This window comes from Cottoperca gobio, chromosome 9 (genome assembly GCF_900634415.1).
Source record: "Cottoperca gobio chromosome 9, fCotGob3.1, whole genome shotgun sequence".
Classification (NCBI taxonomy): Eukaryota; Metazoa; Chordata; class Actinopteri; order Perciformes; family Bovichtidae; genus Cottoperca; species Cottoperca gobio.
Genome location: NC_041363.1, coordinates 24,069,550 through 24,078,809, shown reverse-complemented (window position 1 = coordinate 24,078,809; position 9,260 = coordinate 24,069,550). Strand labels below are relative to the sequence as shown.

Below are 9,260 nucleotides of genomic sequence, written 5' to 3'. Positions count from 1 at the left end.
TAAGCTTAACAAAACGTTTGATAATGCGGCAGATATTGTAAAGCAAGGCCAGATATTTTTGTGGCAAACAGTGCAGACTTCCACAAAGGCAGTTTCCATAGTATCCACCATATAACTGGGGTCCGCTCCAGCATGTTATGGGTTCTTCCTTTGTTGTCATGCTGTTAGAGCGTTTTAATAATAAAACATGGCTTAAAAAAAGTTTTTAGCCGTCACAGAGTAGCAGGAGCCGCTAACCTCGTCTCTTAAAGGGACAACATTTCTTTGAATGAGTCTGATATTGAGCGAGTATGCTGCAGACAGCAGCCGCTAAACGGGCTGCAATACAATCGCTCTGGGCAATAACGCACCGTCAATGTACGTCCAGTAGAAGTGCTTGATTTAGCCACTGACAGGCTCAGATTGTTACTATAAGTGTCTGACAACATTATGAAATTCCCTACAGACAAAAGACAATAAAACACCTTTCTTTAGCTTTCATATTTAACACCTACTTCACCTGTAAATATTCAGCCATCGGCACTCCTCTCTACAACTCTCACTCCTGTCTCCACCGTATTCCAGCAAGTCACATGACACGATACCAGACCGGATCAAGCGGCAGGTAAAGAAAACCCTCTTATTTCTCTGTCGTGTCCTTTCCATAATGTTGTCAGACACTTATAATAACAATCTGGGCCTGTGGCAAAAACTCTTTTAGTGGACTTTTGGTGCAGAATTTCCCAATAGGGTTAGATTGCAGCTCGTTTAGCGCCCTCAATACTGGAACAGTTTCAAAAACCGTTGTCCCCTTAGTCAGTTAGAGACAAAACATGGAAAACTAGGGTAAAAAACAAAACAAAGTTATTTCTCTTTAAGCATCTTCTTACTGCAGCGGGCTCCAACAGAGATGCCCTGTGCACGCAGAGAGGTCAGACAGCGAGCTAACGAGGCTTTGAAAGAACAGTTCAGATCAGAAGTATTGATTTCACTCAGCAACAGAGTCCTGGCCTGCAGCTCCGCCCACACACTCCACAATTTGTTTCAAAGTCCTAATCCAGGGTTTACACGAGGCCGGCTGCTCCTCCTGCCGTCTGATTGGGATATCGCTGTCACGTCATTATTTTTCTGAAGGCCTAAATATACACAAACAGCATCGTGCTCTGTGCACTTGCACTATTTCTGACCCACTATGCTCTCAATCTAGAGGTCTGCTGACAGGGACACATTTACACATCATGTCCCCTCTGAGAGGATCCCCGAGCATCCACATGCCTCTGACAGAGCCTCTCTCCCTCGGGGACTCTACCTGTCTTCTGGGCACATCTGAGTCTTGGATTCTTCACATCGTGGAGATGGCGAAGACTCCGGAGGTTAGATAATTTAGGTTACACCTGTTTCCCCGCTTCAAACACCTCCCTGCCTTCAACAGAAGAGCGTGGATGTACTACAGTTGGCTGAAACTTTGGCAAAGGGGTGAATGTGCTACTGCTCAGTAAGTAAACAGATGTAGTCCATGCTGACCCTTTGCTTTTACTCACGTACTTTCTTGTTTCAATATCGATCTCTGTTTAAAAGATTTGACTGTCATTCGACTTCTCTTGCCTTGTTTTTCTTTCAGGGTGTGACACTTTCAGGAGCCACTCTGACAGTATGTACATTAAGTTGCCAGTTTATTAGGTACCGCTCGCTACAACTGAAACCGTCAATAAATCTACAAGGATAGATTTAATACAAGAAACACCTGTTAGTGTAATACAGGGGTCACCAACCATTATGATACTGAGAGCTACTTCAAGGGTACTGAGTAATACAAAGGGCTACTTGTTTGTTACAACCTTCCTGAATAGTTGCACGGTTCACATTTAATGATAATATTATCATTATTAATAATAATAATAATAATAATAATAATAATTATAATAAATATTCATATATGTGAAGAGACTGTCTGATCACCTGTTAATGTTAATTATTCCTCACAATGATTATTAACAATGATTTACCATGGTAGGAAACACAGATATAGTTAAACATGCAACATTATCTATTTACGTTCTCAATCTATTTCAACATTTGAAAGTCAGAGTTATCACATCTCTGATATCTTTGTAAATATCTTTTGACAGTTTTGTATGAATGAGAACATTTGAAGCATTTTGTTCAAAATCACACCAGTTATATTTTAGTACAAAGTATCACTTCTGTAAAAACATTAAGAAATCATGAACTGTCACATCTTCAAATCATATCCTGTTTGTACAAACACTAACTTTGTAACATCGGATTAGAGTAGATGATATCAGAACCTTTCTTCTTGTCTTTGAACAGTGTTTTCAATAACGTCATTGCACCTTTCAAGACCTCTCCGTCCGAAAAGGCTTTCTTCTTCTTTATTAATAATGTGCAGCTCTAAATGAAGCTTCTGATGCTTTGTGTGACTTGTTGACCGGCCTCGTGAAAGAGATGCTGCTGCCCAAATCTGCCTTTAACTCCCGGCTTGTTCTGCCCGCAGTGCTGCAGCTGGTAGTTAGTTAGTGAGTGAGTGAGTTAGTTAGCATGGTAGCTTCTGTGACATGTACAGAAGTGTCTCCACAATGAGCCGCTTTGCCGTCGCCCCGCAAATGAGACGTACACACTTTTCTTTCACTGTTGTAAAAAATAATTCTTCCTCCCAATCATTGTGAAAATAGTTAGTTTAAAAAACGCACCTAGCGCCCCACCGTAGCTGCTCTCGCTAGCTTGTCTCAGCGAAAAGGGAAATGGAGATTTAGCTTGCGTGTGAAATTGAACTCTGACCCCAGACTGGGTCAGAGTCGCACTTACAGATTTAATTTATTTTTCCTTTTTTTTGTTAATTTATGCAAAGTTAAAATATTAAAATAAAATAAATAAATCATGGATTTATCACTGATTACTGATTATTATTGACATATTCTTACACAGTTTTATTTTTTTTGTTCTCTAAATATCTAATACATTTCTGAATGAATTGATGACACATAAAAAAAATAGGAACTTGTTTTTTTGAGTTACAGCAAATAAATGGGCTGACATGCGTCATGTGCATTAAGTATGAGACAGGGTTGCATGTTTCACACATTTGTACATAAGACACCGTTTCAAGAATTGTGAAAATTTAACAAAAATTATTTTACAGATTAGCATAACCTTGCAGCATTTAATTAATGTTTTGTAATGATGAACAAATAATTGAAACCTAATTGATGAGCCACATATATATTCATTATTTTGTTATCTAATTGATGATCCATATACATATTGTATTGTATAGTGATGAGACAGGATTTCAGCATTAACATAAATATTATTATTTTGAAATTATATTTACAAAGTTGGTTAAATCTATCTTCAATTTCATCAATTCTAACTCAATATGATCAGCATTATGCATTTTATAAATAAAGATTGCATTTAGATTTTGAGGAATCCTATAAACTGAGCTGAGAAATGTTTAATTGATTTAGTTCTGAATATATATATATATATATATATATATATATATATATATATATATATATATATATATATATATATATATATATGGACAAGGTCTTGGGGAGAAAACATTTCAGAACGTTTCTCACTCTGACTTTGAAGCAGTTCGGTATATGGCCGACTAATTCTTCTTCTTCTTCTAATTCTGCACTTAAATATAAATGTTGTGCTTAAAATGGTTTTGTAAAGGAAACTGTGTCTTCATCAGTACTCTGTTGTATGTCGGCTGCTGTTTGTCGTCCAGCAGGAGCTGATGACTATGAATATGGTCGTATTACTTTGTTACACATTCCACTGCTGCTTTTGAAGTACATCTCCATAACAGCCATGGCATACAGTTTTCTTGGGGGCCAGGAAGGCATGTTGTCCCCCCCCCCCCCCCCCTTAATGTCATGAAAGTCAATCCAACTTCATCAGTCGCAGTAATGACCGGAGCGCATGCAGGGCTCAGGTTGAGAGTTGGCCCGTCGTGTACACGTCTTTCCGGCACGACAGCTAAAACAGCAGAGGACATCTTACTTATTTACAACCGGCATCCGTCCACTTTAAGCTCACAACAACACACACACACACACACACACACACACACACACACACACACACGCACACACACATGCTAAAACTAGATGGAACGGATGAGAGCATATGTCATTTGAAATCCGATTTGAGGAAGTATTTAGATACTTTTCTAAAAGTAAAAGCAGCAACACGAGTCCTGCCTTCAATATCTTACTTAAGTGAAAGTACAGCAGACAACAGTCCAAGTCCATAAAAGTACATGATCAAAGATTTGTTAAAAACATTGGCACAAGCCACAGACTTCTGCACATGGAATAAAACAGTTTAACTACTTTTGAATGTAAAATCCATCAAAAGCTGTCAAATGTAGTTACAGGTACAATATTCCTTTTGAAATATAATGAAGTAGAAGCAGACAGTTCATTTAGGAGGGACTTCCTTCTGAATACTTATATTTAAGTGAACAAAAGGGATAAGAGGGCTGTCACAACATTTGAAAAAGGGCAATGTCCTACTTTTGCTTTCTGCTCCAGTTTCTGAACGTGAGGTAAGAATATGCTGACAAAGTTTGAAAAACTATAAAATATGTAGAGTACTTAACAATGAAAGTGTTTAGTTTTCCTCAAAAATCAGGAATCAAACAAGATAAAAGAAAATGAAAGGCTGCAATAGGACATATGTTAATATTTGTGTTGTGTGTGTGTGTGTGTGTGTGTGTGTGTGTGTGTGTGTGTGTGTGTGTGTGTGTGTGTGTGTGTGTGTGTGTGTGTGTGTGTGTGTGTGTGTGTGTTACAGGTCCAAATGAAGATGTATGGTGGCCCAGGGGTGAGCCAGACGCAGAGGTGGATAATGGATTAGTGAAGATCAATCCGGCTGTTTCCTGTGAGGAAAAACAGAGCAGATTTATCTTCAGTCCTTCGTCCCGCGGCCACCCAGGGACCACTTAAAGGAAAAAGATCTAAGTCTGATGTGTAAATATCTTCAGATGGGATGGAAAAATGGACGTGCCATCAAGAGTCCACCAGAAGAGAACAAAGAGCAGAAGAATCTTTGTAAACCTGTGACCTGTTACAAAAGTTTCTGGAGTTTCAGGAGAAGCAAAAACAAATCCACATCAGAAGTCTTTTTTTTCCTTCCTTTTTGTAGAACTTCTGTCACACTTTGGCTCCGGTTTGGAAAAGTAATTCCTCTCAAAATAAATCTTTAGGTAAAGGGAATGATCCGGAGACGGGCTGGCTCAGAGACACTGCCGTCTTGTGTCATGAGATACTAATTCCTTTCCAGCAGCAACAGCAGACAGCACTGTATTGCACTTGTGAAGAACTCTTAGTAAGTGCTGAAGAAAGAAGCTCATCGCTAAATATTGCTGTAGGTTCCGAAATGTAACAACATTTATATTTTCATATCGGCGATAGAAAGTATTTTAAAAAGAATATTTCTGATTGACGACTACGAAATCTATTCAATGAGATTTTAAAAAGCCTAAAGGTGAAACTCCACGTAAAACCATTTGAGTACGGAACACCCACTTTTAGTAGACTTGAAAAGTGGCTGTAAAAAAAGCAGCAAAAACTTCACTCGGTCCTTAGAAACTTTTCATACGACTCCTGCAGCATAATCCACTTCTGTTGTTGATTTATGAGCTCATTTTGGCAAAGAAATATGGGGATAAAATTTGCCCTTAAGGACGTTAAGTATCTACTGCAGCCGCAGTGAATGCAAGGTGAGCAAAGTGTGTGTGCAAGCAGCTTGTTCCCCGAGCAGGGCAAAACTACAAACCTTTACCGCATTGTTTATACTCTAAAGATCAATGTGAGGTGGAGAATCACATTTATGGCTATTGCAGGTAAAACAGGAAAAGAAATCACCAAACTTAAAGTTAGAAGCAGAAGAACAAGTATGTTGATAATACGGTCCAACTGGGATCATTCTCCTGCACAGTTTGTCTCAAGCCCGTGGAAAAAGGCAGATAAGCTGTGTGAACAGAGACGACAACAGAACACTTCAGCTGGCCACAAAAATGTGAAAAAGACAAAATAGAATTTGCATTTATTGAAATATTTCTAGATTAAAGATTTATGGCTGAGAAATCATGATGGCAGAGGTCAAAATATTGCCTCATGATCAGATTCCTTTAAAATCCAGTTGCACGGACACATAATTGTTTCTCAAGATAAGCAGGTTGGCTCTTCATCATCGTCACTTTAAATCTGTGACGTTGCAGGTTTTATAATATTCCACGGGGCTGTTCAAAAGTCTCTTATAGTGTTATTGATTTAAATTTGCACGTGTGTCTTCTCATACGTCACTTTGCATTCAGTCAACTCGTGAGTAATGTGAGTTAGCAAAGATTTTGTAAGTGTTAACTAAGTGTCATAAAATACGGAAGCCCTGATTCTGGTGACCTAAGTCTGACCCACAGTGTGTTCTCTTCTGTGTTTATCACTTTATGACTTTCAGGACCTTAGATCCTGAATTTCATTTTTGTCAGAATCATTTGACATGACAGTAATGTTACACAACAGAAAATATACATCGCTTTTATAAAGTACTTAAATTAGAACTTGAATATGAATATTTTTGTTCCTAATTAGAACATGGGGAAATGGTGCACTTCAGCCTCTTGTGGCCAAAATGAGTAGTACAACAACATTTATACGAATTTTAGGAATTTAGATTATGTAGCAAAAGTAAAAAAAAATTCACTGAAGTCATAAATGCAAAAGAGAAAACTACTTTAATCAGATTGATAAAACTGATCAGCAGAGTTTTGTCTTTCGCTTGCCTCTCAGGGCTTCAGTATAGTGTATATGTTTTAACCAGCACAGAATGTTATTTCGAGAATCTCAAATATTCTCCAGCACTAATGTCACAAAGTCAAATTCCAGCAGAAGCACCACAAACACACTATCAGGCACAAGCCTCCATTCCTCTCTGCTGGATGAGCTCCAAGTTTAGGATTGCGATCAGCTGCTCTCAGCTGTTTTCACCGGGAGCTGAAGACCTCCAATAAAGACTCCACAGGGAACATTTCATCACCTGAAATACAACCAGCACACTTCACCACCGCCGTGCGTTCACTCATGAACCTTAACTCTTGGCGATGTGAGTGCATAGAATGCTGTTTTGTGCATATGTGGAGTAATGCACTGAGGGGGTTTCAATTACACCGATTCTTGCTTAGAGCGCTCATTATAATGGTTCTGAACACAGTGACTGCAAAGCAGGACTCAAGCAGAGTTAAAAGCAGAATTTTGCAACTGGGACTCAGTGAGAGAGGACAAACTAAGCAGGTAGGCAGGCAGGTGACACCAGGAAGAGGCTGTGGGTAGGGCAGTGTGTGTGTGTGTGTGTGTGGGGGGGGGGGGGGGGATCAGGTGATTGGGATTGGGCAGGTGTCTGAAACGACATGAAGTCTTCTCTTGCTAATGTGTGAACACGTTTTCATTGCTTTCACACATTTTTCAGAACAGTTAACACAGATCTCGTGGAAAGACCCCGAACTCTATTGGATTAACTGTGTCAAACAAAACATGTATTCACAGCTGATAGAAATGACGAGCATGATTATGAGTCTCTGATGCACCTGTGTGAAACTTCTTTGCACAACTCGTCCATCAGCTGTCAGTCCTTATCCAGCTATAGAGGAGGCCATCTCTGTGTTCTGAGCTTTTCTGAGTTTGAGTGAAAGTCTTCATTGGTTCTTTGGTGAAGAATGAATGAAGTAAAAAAAAAAACTGTACCATGTATGTGGGACAATGACCTGCACACAGAACACAAACGCTCTTAGGAAATGTAAAATGTGCAGTTGCAGAGTGCAGCAGTGTAAAATCCTGCACTATGTTTTGATAGATCTGTCTTGGGATTTTGGGCTTGTATAGTAGACTCGTGTCCGTGGTTACACTCGTATTCATTTATGTTGTAATGGTGGCAAAGGCCCGTTCACGTCGGGCTTTGTCGAGGAGAAAGCCGCTCTTTTCCATCTTTATGTGACCTCTTTATTCTCAGTACAGCCATCTGCCCTCCCCAAACTCGTGCTGACTCTGTAAAATTAGAGGTCCAGATACATTGGTGGTGGAGTTACTATTGTGTCGACAATAAGCCACTAATTCAAATGCATTCATTTATCATTGATGTGAATAAGTGCCACATGCACATTTAAAGAGGTTACTTCCCCAAACAAAAGACACCAAAGAGGAGGGAAGAGTAAATCATACCTACATGTGTGCTGACTCAGCAGGGATAACATTAAAGGAAAAAAGTAGCCTTACTGCATTATACACCATTATATTATTATATTTTGAATTGTAACGCAAATGTTGTGTTTTCCTGTTACATAAATAAATACACTTCCAGCATAAATTGGGGCTAAAATTTTCATTAGAATGCTGAAACCCCGCTTAATATGTGTCCCCACGAATGTTGAAGCTAAGCCTACAGCATTGTCCACCACACACAGTGATTCTTATTAACAGTGGATCAAAAACACAACACACACACACACACACACACACACACACACACCCTCCCTTCCCTTCCCCATGCTGACAGGTGGTGTGTCTGTAACAAGTAAACAGGTGTTGCTTTGTGGCTCCGCCAAGAGACAGCAAGCTGAAAAACACAAAACCAACAAGCAGCAGCACGCTAGTCCTGCTAATTACCCAGACAGCGTGGATCACCTTAGTCTGAAGTTTAGTTAAAAGCCCAGTCTTTGCACTTCAAAAGCATTTCTCATTCCCCTCTGCGACTCTCCTTCCTCCCAAACTTTTGCCTTTTCATTTCTCAGAGCTGTCTTTCAGAGCGGGCCTTGAACTTTGAAAGAAGGAAGGTTCAGGGAAACGAGGCTCTGCTGTAACTCAAAGAGGCCGACAGCGGAGTGGGAACAACATGGCCGGCGGCAAATGCTGGACGCAGCAGACGACACGTCGGCGAGAGTCCAGAGGGGCTGCTGATGGTGGGAAACGCTGACGGGGACGTCCCACCGTGTGTTTGTGGATCTTGTGACAGCTTTGACGCAACGCTACTTAAAGTCAATACAATCAGCTGGCAGTAATTTGTTTGTGTGTGTAGAGGAAAGTGGCCTCTTCACACTGCAGGGTATGTCTTCATTCCTGTACCAAGCATTAGTGTAAACACTGTAAATCATATATGACCCGGGTTACAGAATATGAAGGGAACTTGGCTGACCCCAGTAGCCGTAGCAGGAGACTCACAAAAAAAGCCTGACGAAAATCTTTAAAATT

General features: G+C 39.9%; 1 long non-coding RNA gene across 1 annotated transcript; it reads left to right on the top strand.

The window, feature by feature from the left end:
* The first annotated feature begins 1,181 nt into the window (after positions 1-1,181).
* Positions 1,182-7,332, top strand: LOC115013688 (uncharacterized). The gene is made up of 3 exons (XR_003832820.1): positions 1,182-1,474; positions 1,601-1,630; positions 4,813-7,332. It is a non-coding gene; the product is annotated as an uncharacterized LOC115013688 (long non-coding RNA).
* Positions 7,333-9,260: the final 1,928 nt, after the last annotated feature.